The sequence below is a fragment of the Oncorhynchus mykiss genome, chromosome 7 (genome assembly GCF_013265735.2).
Source record: "Oncorhynchus mykiss isolate Arlee chromosome 7, USDA_OmykA_1.1, whole genome shotgun sequence".
Taxonomy (NCBI): Eukaryota; Metazoa; Chordata; class Actinopteri; order Salmoniformes; family Salmonidae; genus Oncorhynchus; species Oncorhynchus mykiss.
Window position 1 is genome coordinate 87,078,194 of NC_048571.1, and position 12,683 is coordinate 87,090,876.

At 44.2% G+C, this 12,683-nt stretch overlaps 1 protein-coding gene across 1 annotated transcript in view; it reads left to right on the forward strand.

Moving 5' to 3' along the window:
* ippk (inositol 1,3,4,5,6-pentakisphosphate 2-kinase) overlaps positions 1 to 12,683 on the forward strand; it is a 40,627-nt gene that overhangs the window by 12,032 nt on the left and 15,912 nt on the right. The window lies entirely within an intron of this gene.

Genomic DNA, 12,683 nt, shown 5'->3' on the forward strand with positions numbered 1-12,683 from the left:
GCTGGATCTATAGCTGTCAGGGTTATTAAACCTGTCTGTCTCTATCCAGACTGGATCTATAGCTGTCAGGGTTATTAAACCTGTCTGTCTCTATCCAGACTGGATCTATAGCTGTCAGGGTTATTAAACCTGTCTGTCTCTATCCAGGCTGGATCTATAGCTGTCAGGGTTATTAAACCTGTCTGTCTCTATCCAGGCTGGATCTATAGCTGTCAGGGTTATTAAACCTGTCTGTCTCTATCCAGACTGGATCTATAGCTGTCAGGGTTATTAAACCTGTCTGTCTCTATCCAGGCTGGATCTATAGCTGTCAGGGTTATTAAACCTGTCTCTATCCAGGCTGGATCTATAGCTGTCAGGGTTATTAAACCTGTCTGTCTCTATCCAGACTGGATCTATAGCTGTCAGGGTTATTAAACCTGTCTGTCTCTATCCAGACTGGATCTATAGCTGTCAGGGTTATTAAACCTGTCTGTCTCTATCCAGGCTGGATCTATAGCTGTCAGGGTTATTAAACCTGTCTGTCTCTATCCAGACTGGATCTATAGCTGTCAGGGTTATTAAACCTGTCTGTCTCTATCCAGGCTGGATCTATAGCTGTCAGGGTTATTAAACCTGTCTGTCTCTATCCAGGCTGGATCTATAGCTGTCAGGGTTATTAAACCTGTCTGTCTCTATCCAGACTGGATCTATAGCTGTCAGGGTTATTAAACCTGTCTGTCTCTATCCAGGCTGGATCTATAGCTGTCAGGGTTATTAAACCTGTCTGTCTCTATCCAGACTGGATCTATAGCTGTCAGGGTTATTAAACCTGTCTGTCTCTATCCAGGCTGGATCTATAGCTGTCAGGGTTATTAAACCTGTCTGTCTCTATCCAGACTGGATCTATAGCTGTCAGGGTTATTAAACCTGTCTGTCTCTATCCAGGCTGGATCTATAGCTGTCAGGGTTATTAAACCTGTCTGTCTCTATCCAGGCTGGATCTATAGCTGTCAGGGTTATTAAACCTGTCTGTCTCTATCCAGACTGGATCTATAGCTGTCAGGGTTATTAAACCTGTCTGTCTCTATCCAGACTGGATCTATAGCTGTCAGGGTTATTAAACCTGTCTGTCTCTATCCAGGCTGGATCTATAGCTGTCAGGGTTATTAAACCTGTCTGTCTCTATCCAGACTGGATCTATAGCTGTCAGGGTTATTAAACCTGTCTGTCTCTATCCAGGCTGGATCTATAGCTGTCAGGGTTATTAAACCTGTCTGTCTCTATCCAGGCTGGATCTATAGCTGTCAGGGTTATTAAACCTGTCTGTCTCTATCCAGGCTGGATCTATAGCTGTCAGGGTTATTAAACCTGTCTGTCTCTATCCAGGCTGGATCTATAGCTGTCAGGGTTATTAAACCTGTCTGTCTCTATCCAGGCTGGATCTATAGCTGTCAGGGTTATTAAACCTGTCTGTCTCTATCCAGGCTGGATCTATAGCTGTCAGGGTTATTAAACCTGTCTGTCTCTATCCAGGCTGGATCTATAGCTGTCAGGGTTATTAAACCTGTCTGTCTCTATCCAGGCTGGATCTATAGCTGTCAGGGTTATTAAACCTGTCTGTCTCTATCCAGGCTGGATCTATAGCTGTCAGGGTTATTAAACCTGTCTGTCTCTATCCAGACTGGATCTATAGCTGTCAGGGTTATTAAACCTGTCTGTCTCTATCCAGGCTGGATCTATAGCTGTCAGGGTTATTAAACCTGTCTGTCTCTATCCAGGCTGGATCTATAGCTGTCAGGGTTATTAAACCTGTCTGTCTCTATCCAGGCTGGATCTATAGCTGTCAGGGTTATTAAACCTGTCTGTCTCTATCCAGGCTGGATCTATAGCTGTCAGGGTTATTAAACCTGTCTGTCTCTATCCAGGCTGGATCTATAGCTGTCAGGGTTATTAAACCTGTCTGTCTCTATCCAGGCTGGATCTATAGCTGTCAGGGTTATTAAACCTGTCTGTCTCTATCCAGGCTGGATCTATAGCTGTCAGGGTTATTAAACCTGTCTGTCTCTATCCAGGCTGGATCTATAGCTGTCAGGGTTATTAAACCTGTCTGTCTCTATCCAGACTGGATCTATAGCTGTCAGGGTTATTAAACCTGTCTGTCTCTATCCAGGCTGGATCTATAGCTGTCAGGGTTATTAAACCTGTCTGTCTCTATCCAGGCTGGATCTATAGCTGTCAGGGTTATTAAACCTGTCTCTATCCAGACTGGATCTATAGCTGTCAGGGTTATTAAACCTGTCTCTATCCAGGCTGGATCTATAGCTGTCAGGGTTATTAAACCTGTCTGTCTCTATCCAGACTGGATCTATAGCTGTCAGGGTTATTAAACCTGTCTGTCTCTATCCAGGCTGGATCTATAGCTGTCAGGGTTATTAAACCTGTCTGTCTCTATCCAGGCTGGATCTATAGCTGTCAGGGTTATTAAACCTGTCTGTCTCTATCCAGGCTGGATCTATAGCTGTCAGGGTTATGAAACCTGTCTCTATCCAGGCTGGATCTATAGCTGTCAGGGTTATTAAACCTGTCTGTCTCTATCCAGACTGGATCTATAGCTGTCAGGGTTATTAAACCTGTCTGTCTCTATCCAGGCTGGATCTATAGCTGTCAGGGTTATTAAACCTGTCTGTCTTTATCCAGGCTGGATCTATAGCTGTCAGGGTTATTAAACCTGTCTGTCTCTATCCAGGCTGGATCTATAGCTGTCAGGGTTATTAAACCTGTCTGTCTCTATCCAGGCTGGATCTATAGCTGTCAGGGTTATTAAACCTGTCTCTATCCAGGCTGGATCTATAGCTGTCAGGGTTATTAAACCTGTCTGTCTCTATCCAGGCTGGATCTATAGCTGTCAGGGTTATTAAACCTGTCTGTCTCTATCCAGACTGGATCTATAGCTGTCAGGGTTATTAAACCTGTCTGTCTCTATCCAGGCTGGATCTATAGCTGTCAGGGTTATTAAACCTGTCTGTCTCTATCCAGGCTGGATCTATAGCTGTCAGGGTTATTAAACCTGTCTGTCTCTATCCAGGCTGGATCTATAGCTGTCAGGGTTATTAAACCTGTCTGTCTCTATCCAGGCTGGATCTATAGCTGTCAGGGTTATTAAACCTGTCTGTCTCTATCCAGACTGGATCTATAGCTGTCAGGGTTATGAAACCTGTCTCTATCCAGGCTGGATCTATAGCTGTCAGGGTTATTAAACCTGTCTGTCTCTATCCAGACTGGATCTATAGCTGTCAGGGTTATTAAACCTGTCTGTCTCTATCCAGGCTGGATCTATAGCTGTCAGGGTTATTAAACCTGTCTCTATCCAGGCTGGATCTATAGCTGTCAGGGTTATTAAACCTGTCTGTCTCTATCCAGGCTGGATCTATAGCTGTCAGGGTTATTAAACCTGTCTGTCTCTATCCAGGCTGGATCTATAGCTGTCAGGGTTATTAAACCTGTCTGTCTCTATCCAGGCTGGATCTATAGCTGTCAGGGTTATTAAACCTGTCTGTCTCTATCCAGGCTGGATCTATAGCTGTCAGGGTTATTAAACCTGTCTCTATCCAGGCTGGATCTATAGCTGTCAGGGTTATTAAACCTGTCTCTATCCAGGCTGGATCTATAGCTGTCAGGGTTATTAAACCTGTCTGTCTCTATCCAGGCTGGATCTATAGCTGTCAGGGTTATTAAACCTGTCTGTCTCTATCCAGGCTGGATCTAAAGCTGTCAGGGTTATTAAACCTGTCTGTCTCTATCCAGACTGGATCTATAGCTGTCAGGGTTATTAAACCTGTCTGTCTCTATCCAGACTGGATCTATAGCTGTCAGGGTTATTAAACCTGTCTGTCTCTATCCAGGCTGGATCTATAGCTGTCAGGGTTATTAAACCTGTCTGTCTCTATCCAGACTGGATCTATAGCTGTCAGGGTTATTAAACCTGTCTGTCTCTATCCAGGCTGGATCTATAGCTGTCAGGGTTATGAAACCTTTCTGTCTCTATCCAGGCTGGATCTATAGCTGTCAGGGTTATTAAACCTGTCTCTATCCAGACTGGATCTATAGCTGTCAGGGTTATTAAACCTGTCTGTCTCTATCCAGACTGGATCTATAGCTGTCAGGGTTATTAAACCTGTCTGTCTCTATCCAGGCTGGATCTATAGCTGTCAGGGTTATTAAACCTGTCTGTCTCTATCCAGGCTGGATCTATAGCTGTCAGGGTTATTAAACCTGTCTGTCTCTATCCAGGCTGGATCTATAGCTGTCAGGGTTATTAAACCTGTCTGTCTCTATCCAGACTGGATCTATAGCTGTCAGGGTTATTAAACCTGTCTGTCTCTATCCAGACTGGATCTATAGCTGTCAGGGTTATTAAACCTGTCTCTATCCAGGCTGGATCTATAGCTGTCAGGGTTATTAAACCTGTCTGTCTCTATCCAGGCTGGATCTATAGCTGTCAGGGTTATTAAACCTGTCTGTCTCTATCCAGGCTGGATCTATAGCTGTCAGGGTTATTAAACCTGTCTCTATCCAGACTGGATCTATAGCTGTCAGGGTTATTAAACCTGTCTGTCTCTATCCAGGCTGGATCTATAGCTGTCAGGGTTATTAAACCTTTCTGTCTCTATCCAGACTGGATCTATAGCTGTCAGGGTTATTAAACCTGTCTGTCTCTATCCAGGCTGGATCTATAGCTGTCAGGGTTATTAAACCTGTCTGTCTCTATCCAGACTGGATCTATAGCTGTCAGGGTTATTAAACCTGTCTGTCTCTATCCAGACTGGATCTATAGCTGTCAGGGTTATTAAACCTGTCTCTATCCAGACTGGATCTATAGCTGTCAGGGTTATTAAACCTGTCTGTCTCTATCCAGGCTGGATCTATAGCTGTCAGGGTTATTAAACCTGTCTGTCTCTATCCAGGCTGGATCTATAGCTGTCAGGGTTATTAAACCTGTCTGTCTCTATCCAGACTGGATCTATAGCTGTCAGGGTTATTAAACCTGTCTGTCTCTATCCAGACTGGATCTATAGCTGTCAGGGTTATTAAACCTGTCTGTCTCTATCCAGGCTGGATCTATAGCTGTCAGGGTTATTAAACCTGTCTGTCTCTATCCAGGCTGGATCTATAGCTGTCAGGGTTATTAAACCTGTCTGTCTCTATCCAGACTGGATCTATAGCTGTCAGGGTTATTAAACCTGTCTGTCTCTATCCAGACTGGATCTATAGCTGTCAGGGTTATTAAACCTGTCTGTCTCTATCCAGGCTGGATCTATAGCTGTCAGGGTTATTAAACCTGTCTCTATCCAGGCTGGATCTATAGCTGTCAGGGTTATTAAACCTGTCTGTCTCTATCCAGGCTGGATCTATAGCTGTCAGGGTTATTAAACCTGTCTGTCTCTATCCAGGCTGGATCTATAGCTGTCAGGGTTATTAAACCTGTCTGTCTCTATCCAGGCTGGATCTATAGCTGTCAGGGTTATTAAACCTGTCTGTCTCTATCCAGGCTGGATCTATAGCTGTCAGGGTTATTAAACCTGTCTGTCTCTATCCAGGCTGGATCTATAGCTGTCAGGGTTATTAAACCTGTCTGTCTCTATCCAGGCTGGATCTATAGCTGTCAGGGTTATTAAACCTGTCTGTCTCTATCCAGGCTGGATCTATAGCTGTCAGGGTTATTAAACCTGTCTGTCTCTATCCAGGCTGGATCTATAGCTGTCAGGGTTATTAAACCTGTCTGTCTCTATCCAGGCTGGATCTATAGCTGTCAGGGTTATTAAACCTGTCTGTCTCTATCCAGGCTGGATCTATAGCTGTCAGGGTTATTAAACCTGTCTCTATCCAGGCTGGATCTATAGCTGTCAGGGTTATTAAACCTGTCTGTCTCTATCCAGGCTGGATCTATAGCTGTCAGGGTTATTAAACCTGTCTGTCTCTATCCAGGCTGGATCTATAGCTGTCAGGGTTATTAAACCTGTCTGTCTCTATCCAGACTGGATCTATAGCTGTCAGGGTTATTAAACCTGTCTGTCTCTATCCAGGCTGGATCTATAGCTGTCAGGGTTATTAAACCTGTCTGTCTCTATCCAGACTGGATCTATAGCTGTCAGGGTTATTAAACCTGTCTGTCTCTATCCAGGCTGGATCTATAGCTGTCAGGGTTATTAAACCTGTCTGTCTCTATCCAGGCTGGATCTATAGCTGTCAGGGTTATTAAACCTGTCTGTCTCTATCCAGGCTGGATCTATAGCTGTCAGGGTTATTAAACCTGTCTGTCTCTATCCAGACTGGATCTATAGCTGTCAGGGTTATTAAACCTGTCTGTCTCTATCCAGGCTGGATCTATAGCTGTCAGGGTTATTAAACCTGTCTGTCTCTATCCAGACTGGATCTATAGCTGTCAGGGTTATTAAACCTGTCTGTCTCTATCCAGGCTGGATCTATAGCTGTCAGGGTTATTAAACCTGTCTGTCTCTATCCAGGCTGGATCTATAGCTGTCAGGGTTATTAAACCTGTCTGTCTCTATCCAGGCTGGATCTATAGCTGTCAGGGTTATTAAACCTGTCTGTCTCTATCCAGGCTGGATCTATAGCTGTCAGGGTTATGAAACCTGTCTGTCTCTATCCAGGCTGGATCTATAGCTGTCAGGGTTATTAAACCTGTCTGTCTCTATCCAGGCTGGATCTATAGCTGTCAGGGTTATTAAACCTGTCTGTCTCTATCCAGACTGGATCTATAGCTGTCAGGGTTATTAAACCTGTCTGTCTCTATCCAGACTGGATCTATAGCTGTCAGGGTTATTAAACCTGTCTCTATCCAGGCTGGATCTATAGCTGTCAGGGTTATTAAACCTGTCTGTCTCTATCCAGGCTGGATCTATAGCTGTCAGGGTTATTAAACCTGTCTGTCTCTATCCAGACTGGATCTATAGCTGTCAGGGTTATTAAACCTGTCTGTCTCTATCCAGGCTGGATCTATAGCTGTCAGGGTTATTAAACCTGTCTCTATCCAGGCTGGATCTATAGCTGTCAGGGTTATGAAACCTGTCTCTATCCAGACTGGATCTATAGCTGTCAGGGTTATTAAACCTGTCTGTCTCTATCCAGACTGGATCTATAGCTGTCAGGGTTATTAAACCTGTCTCTATCCAGGCTGGATCTATAGCTGTCAGGGTTATTAAACCTGTCTGTCTCTATCCAGACTGGATCTATAGCTGTCAGGGTTATTAAACCTGTCTGTCTCTATCCAGGCTGGATCTATAGCTGTCAGGGTTATGAAACCTGTCTGTCTCTATCCAGGCTGGATCTATAGCTGTCAGGGTTATTAAACCTGTCTGTCTCTATCCAGGCTGGATCTATAGCTGTCAGGGTTATTAAACCTGTCTCTATCCAGGCTGGATCTATAGCTGTCAGGGTTATTAAACCTGTCTGTCTCTATCCAGACTGGATCTATAGCTGTCAGGGTTATTAAACCTGTCTGTCTCTATCCAGACTGGATCTATAGCTGTCAGGGTTATTAAACCTGTCTGTCTCTATCCAGACTGGATCTATAGCTGTCAGGGTTATTAAACCTGTCTGTCTCTATCCAGGCTGGATCTATAGCTGTCAGGGTTATTAAACCTGTCTGTCTCTATCCAGACTGGATCTATAGCTGTCAGGGTTATTAAACCTGTCTCTATCCAGGCTGGATCTATAGCTGTCAGGGTTATTAAACCTGTCTGTCTCTATCCAGACTGGATCTATAGCTGTCAGGGTTATTAAACCTGTCTCTATCCAGGCTGGATCTATAGCTGTCAGGGTTATGAAACCTGTCTGTCTCTATCCAGGCTGGATCTATAGCTGTCAGGGTTATGAAACCTGTCTGTCTCTATCCAGGCTGGATCTATAGCTGTCAGGGTTATTAAACCTGTCTGTCTCTATCCAGGCTGGATCTATAGCTGTCAGGGTTATTAAACCTGTCTGTCTCTATCCAGGCTGGATCTATAGCTGTCAGGGTTATTAAACCTGTCTCTATCCAGACTGGATCTATAGCTGTCAGGGTTATTAAACCTGTCTCTATCCAGGCTGGATCTATAGCTGTCAGGGTTATTAAACCTACCTGTCTCTATCCAGGCTGGATCTATAGCTGTCAGGGTTATGAAACCTTTCTGTCTCTATCCAGGCTGGATCTATAGCTGTCAGGGTTATTAAACCTGTCTGTCTCTATCCAGACTGGATCTATAGCTGTCAGGGTTATTAAACCTGTCTGTCTCTATCCAGACTGGATCTATAGCTGTCAGGGTTATTAAACCTGTCTGTCTCTATCCAGACTGGATCTATAGCTGTCAGGGTTATGAAACCTTTCTGTCTCTATCCAGACTGGATCTATAGCTGTCAGGGTTATTAAACCTGTCTGTCTCTATCCAGGCTGGATCTATAGCTGTCAGGGTTATTAAACCTGTCTGTCTCTATCCAGGCTGGATCTATAGCTGTCAGGGTTATTAAACCTGTCTCTATCCAGACTGGATCTATAGCTGTCAGGGTTATTAAACCTGTCTCTATCCAGACTGGATCTATAGCTGTCAGGGTTATTAAACCTGTCTGTCTCTATCCAGACTGGATCTATAGCTGTCAGGGTTATTAAACCTGTCTGTCTCTATCCAGGCTGGATCTATAGCTGTCAGGGTTATTAAACCTGTCTGTCTCTATCCAGACTGGATCTATAGCTGTCAGGGTTATTAAACCTGTCTGTCTCTATCCAGACTGGATCTATAGCTGTCAGGGTTATTAAACCTGTCTGTCTCTATCCAGGCTGGATCTATAGCTGTCAGGGTTATTAAACCTGTCTGTCTCTATCCAGACTGGATCTATAGCTGTCAGGGTTATTAAACCTGTCTCTATCCAGGCTGGATCTATAGCTGTCAGGGTTATTAAACCTGTCTGTCTCTATCCAGACTGGATCTATAGCTGTCAGGGTTATTAAACCTGTCTGTCTCTATCCAGACTGGATCTATAGCTGTCAGGGTTATTAAACCTGTCTGTCTCTATCCAGACTGGATCTATAGCTGTCAGGGTTATTAAACCTGTCTGTCTCTATCCAGGCTGGATCTATAGCTGTCAGGGTTATTAAACCTGTCTGTCTCTATCCAGACTGGATCTATAGCTGTCAGGGTTATTAAACCTGTCTGTCTCTATCCAGACTGGATCTATAGCTGTCAGGGTTATTAAACCTGTCTGTCTCTATCCAGACTGGATCTATAGCTGTCAGGGTTATGAAACCTTTCTGTCTCTATCCAGACTGGATCTATAGCTGTCAGGGTTATTAAACCTGTCTGTCTCTATCCAGGCTGGATCTATAGCTGTCAGGGTTATTAAACCTGTCTGTCTCTATCCAGGCTGGATCTATAGCTGTCAGGGTTATTAAACCTGTCTCTATCCAGACTGGATCTATAGCTGTCAGGGTTATTAAACCTGTCTGTCTCTATCCAGGCTGGATCTATAGCTGTCAGGGTTATGAAACCTGTCTGTCTCTATCCAGACTGGATCTATAGCTGTCAGGGTTATTAAACCTGTCTGTCTCTATCCAGACTGGATCTATAGCTGTCAGGGTTATTAAACCTGTCTGTCTCTATCCAGGCTGGATCTATAGCTGTCAGGGTTATTAAACCTGTCTGTCTCTATCCAGACTGGATCTATAGCTGTCAGGGTTATTAAACCTTTCTGTCTCTATCCAGACTGGATCTATAGCTGTCAGGGTTATTAAACCTGTCTGTCTCTATCCAGGCTGGATCTATAGCTGTCAGGGTTATTAAACCTGTCTGTCTCTATCCAGGCTGGATCTATAGCTGTCAGGGTTATTAAACCTGTCTGTCTCTATCCAGACTGGATCTATAGCTGTCAGGGTTATTAAACCTGTCTGTCTCTATCCAGGCTGGATCTATAGCTGTCAGGGTTATTAAACCTGTCTGTCTCTATCCAGACTGGATCTATAGCTGTCAGGGTTATTAAACCTGTCTGTCTCTATCCAGACTGGATCTATAGCTGTCAGGGTTATGAAACCTGTCTGTCTCTATCCAGGCTGGATCTATAGCTGTCAGGGTTATTAAACCTGTCTGTCTCTATCCAGACTGGATCTATAGCTGTCAGGGTTATTAAACCTGTCTGTCTCTATCCAGGCTGGATCTATAGCTGTCAGGGTTATTAAACCTGTCTGTCTCTATCCAGGCTGGATCTATAGCTGTCAGGGTTATTAAACCTGTCTGTCTCTATCCAGGCTGGATCTATAGCTGTCAGGGTTATTAAACCTGTCTGTCTCTATCCAGGCTGGATCTATAGCTGTCAGGGTTATTAAACCTGTCTGTCTCTATCCAGGCTGGATCTATAGCTGTCAGGGTTATTAAACCTGTCTGTCTCTATCCAGGCTGGATCTATAGCTGTCAGGGTTATTAAACCTGTCTCTATCCAGACTGGATCTATAGCTGTCAGGGTTATTAAACCTGTCTGTCTCTATCCAGACTGGATCTATAGCTGTCAGGGTTATTAAACCTGTCTCTATCCAGACTGGATCTATAGCTGTCAGGGTTATTAAACCTGTCTGTCTCTATCCAGACTGGATCTATAGCTGTCAGGGTTATTAAACCTGTCTCTATCCAGGCTGGATCTATAGCTGTCAGGGTTATTAAACCTGTCTCTATCCAGGCTGGATCTATAGCTGTCAGGGTTATTAAACCTGTCTCTATCCAGGCTGGATCTATAGCTGTCAGGGTTATTAAACCTGTCTGTCTCTATCCAGGCTGGATCTATAGCTGTCAGGGTTATTAAACCTGTCTGTCTCTATCCAGGCTGGATCTATAGCTGTCAGGGTTATTAAACCTGTCTCTATCCAGACTGGATCTATAGCTGTCAGGGTTATTAAACCTGTCTGTCTCTATCCAGACTGGATCTATAGCTGTCAGGGTTATTAAACCTGTCTCTATCCAGGCTGGATCTATAGCTGTCAGGGTTATTAAACCTGTCTCTATCCAGGCTGGATCTATAGCTGTCAGGGTTATTAAACCTGTCTCTATCCAGGCTGGATCTATAGCTGTCAGGGTTATTAAACCTGTCTGTCTCTATCCAGGCTGGATCTATAGCTGTCAGGGTTATTAAACCTGTCTGTCTCTATCCAGGCTGGATCTATAGCTGTCAGGGTTATTAAACCTGTCTCTATCCAGACTGGATCTATAGCTGTCAGGGTTATGAAACCTGTCTCTATCCAGGCTGGATCTATAGCTGTCAGGGTTATGAAACCTGTCTGTCTCTATCCAGACTGGATCTATAGCTGTCAGGGTTATGAAACCTGTCTGTCTCTATCCAGGCTGGATCTATAGCTGTCAGGGTTATGAAACCTGTCTGTCTCTATCCAGACTGGATCTATAGCTGTCAGGGTTATGAAACCTGTCTCTATCCAGGCTGGATCTATAGCTGTCAGGGTTATTAAACCTGTCTCTATCCAGACTGGATCTATAGCTGTCAGGGTTATGAAACCTGTCTCTATCCAGGCTGGATCTATAGCTGTCAGGGTTATGAAACCTGTCTGTCTCTATCCAGACTGGATCTATAGCTGTCAGGGTTATGAAACCTGTCTGTCTCTATCCAGGCTGGATTTATAGCTGTCAGGGTTATTAAACCTGTCTCTATCCAGACTGGATCTATAGCTGTCAGGGTTATGAAACCTGTCTCTATCCAGGCTGGATCTATAGCTGTCAGGGTTATGAAACCTGTCTGTCTCTATCCAGACTGGATCTATAGCTGTCAGGGTTATGAAACCTGTCTCTATCCAGGCTGGATCTATAGCTGTCAGGGTTATGAAACCTTTCTGTCTCTATCCAGACTGGATCTATAGCTGTCAGGGTTATTAAACCTGTCTCTATCCAGGCTGGATCTATAGCTGTCAGGGTTATTAAACCTGTCTGTCTCTATCCAGACTGGATCTATAGCTGTCAGGGTTATGAAACCTGTCTGTCTCTATCCAGACTGGATCTATAGCTGTCAGGGTTATTAAACCTGTCTGTCTCTATCCAGACTGGATCTATAGCTGTCAGGGTTATTAAACCTGTCTGTCTCTATCCAGGCTGGATCTATAGCTGTCAGGGTTATTAAACCTGTCTCTATCCAGGCTGGATCTATAGCTGTCAGGGTTATTAAACCTGTCTGTCTCTATCCAGACTGGATCTATAGCTGTCAGGGTTATTAAACCTGTCTGTCTCTATCCAGACTGGATCTATAGCTGTCAGGGTTATTAAACCTGTCTGTCTCTATCCAGACTGGATCTATAGCTGTCAGGGTTATTAAACCTGTCTGTCTCTATCCAGACTGGATCTATAGCTGTCAGGGTTATGAAACCTGTCTGTCTCTATCCAGGCTGGATCTATAGCTGTCAGGGTTATTAAACCTGTCTGTCTCTATCCAGGCTGGATCTATAGCTGTCAGGGTTATTAAACCTGTCTCTATCCAGGCTGGATCTATAGCTGTCAGGGTTATTAAACCTGTCTCTATCCAGGCTGGATCTATAGCTGTCAGGGTTATGAAACCTTTCTGTCTCTATCCAGACTGGATCTATAGCTGTCAGGGTTATTAAACCTGTCTGTCTCTATCCAGACTGGATCTATAGCTGTCAGGGTTATTAAACCTGTCTCTAT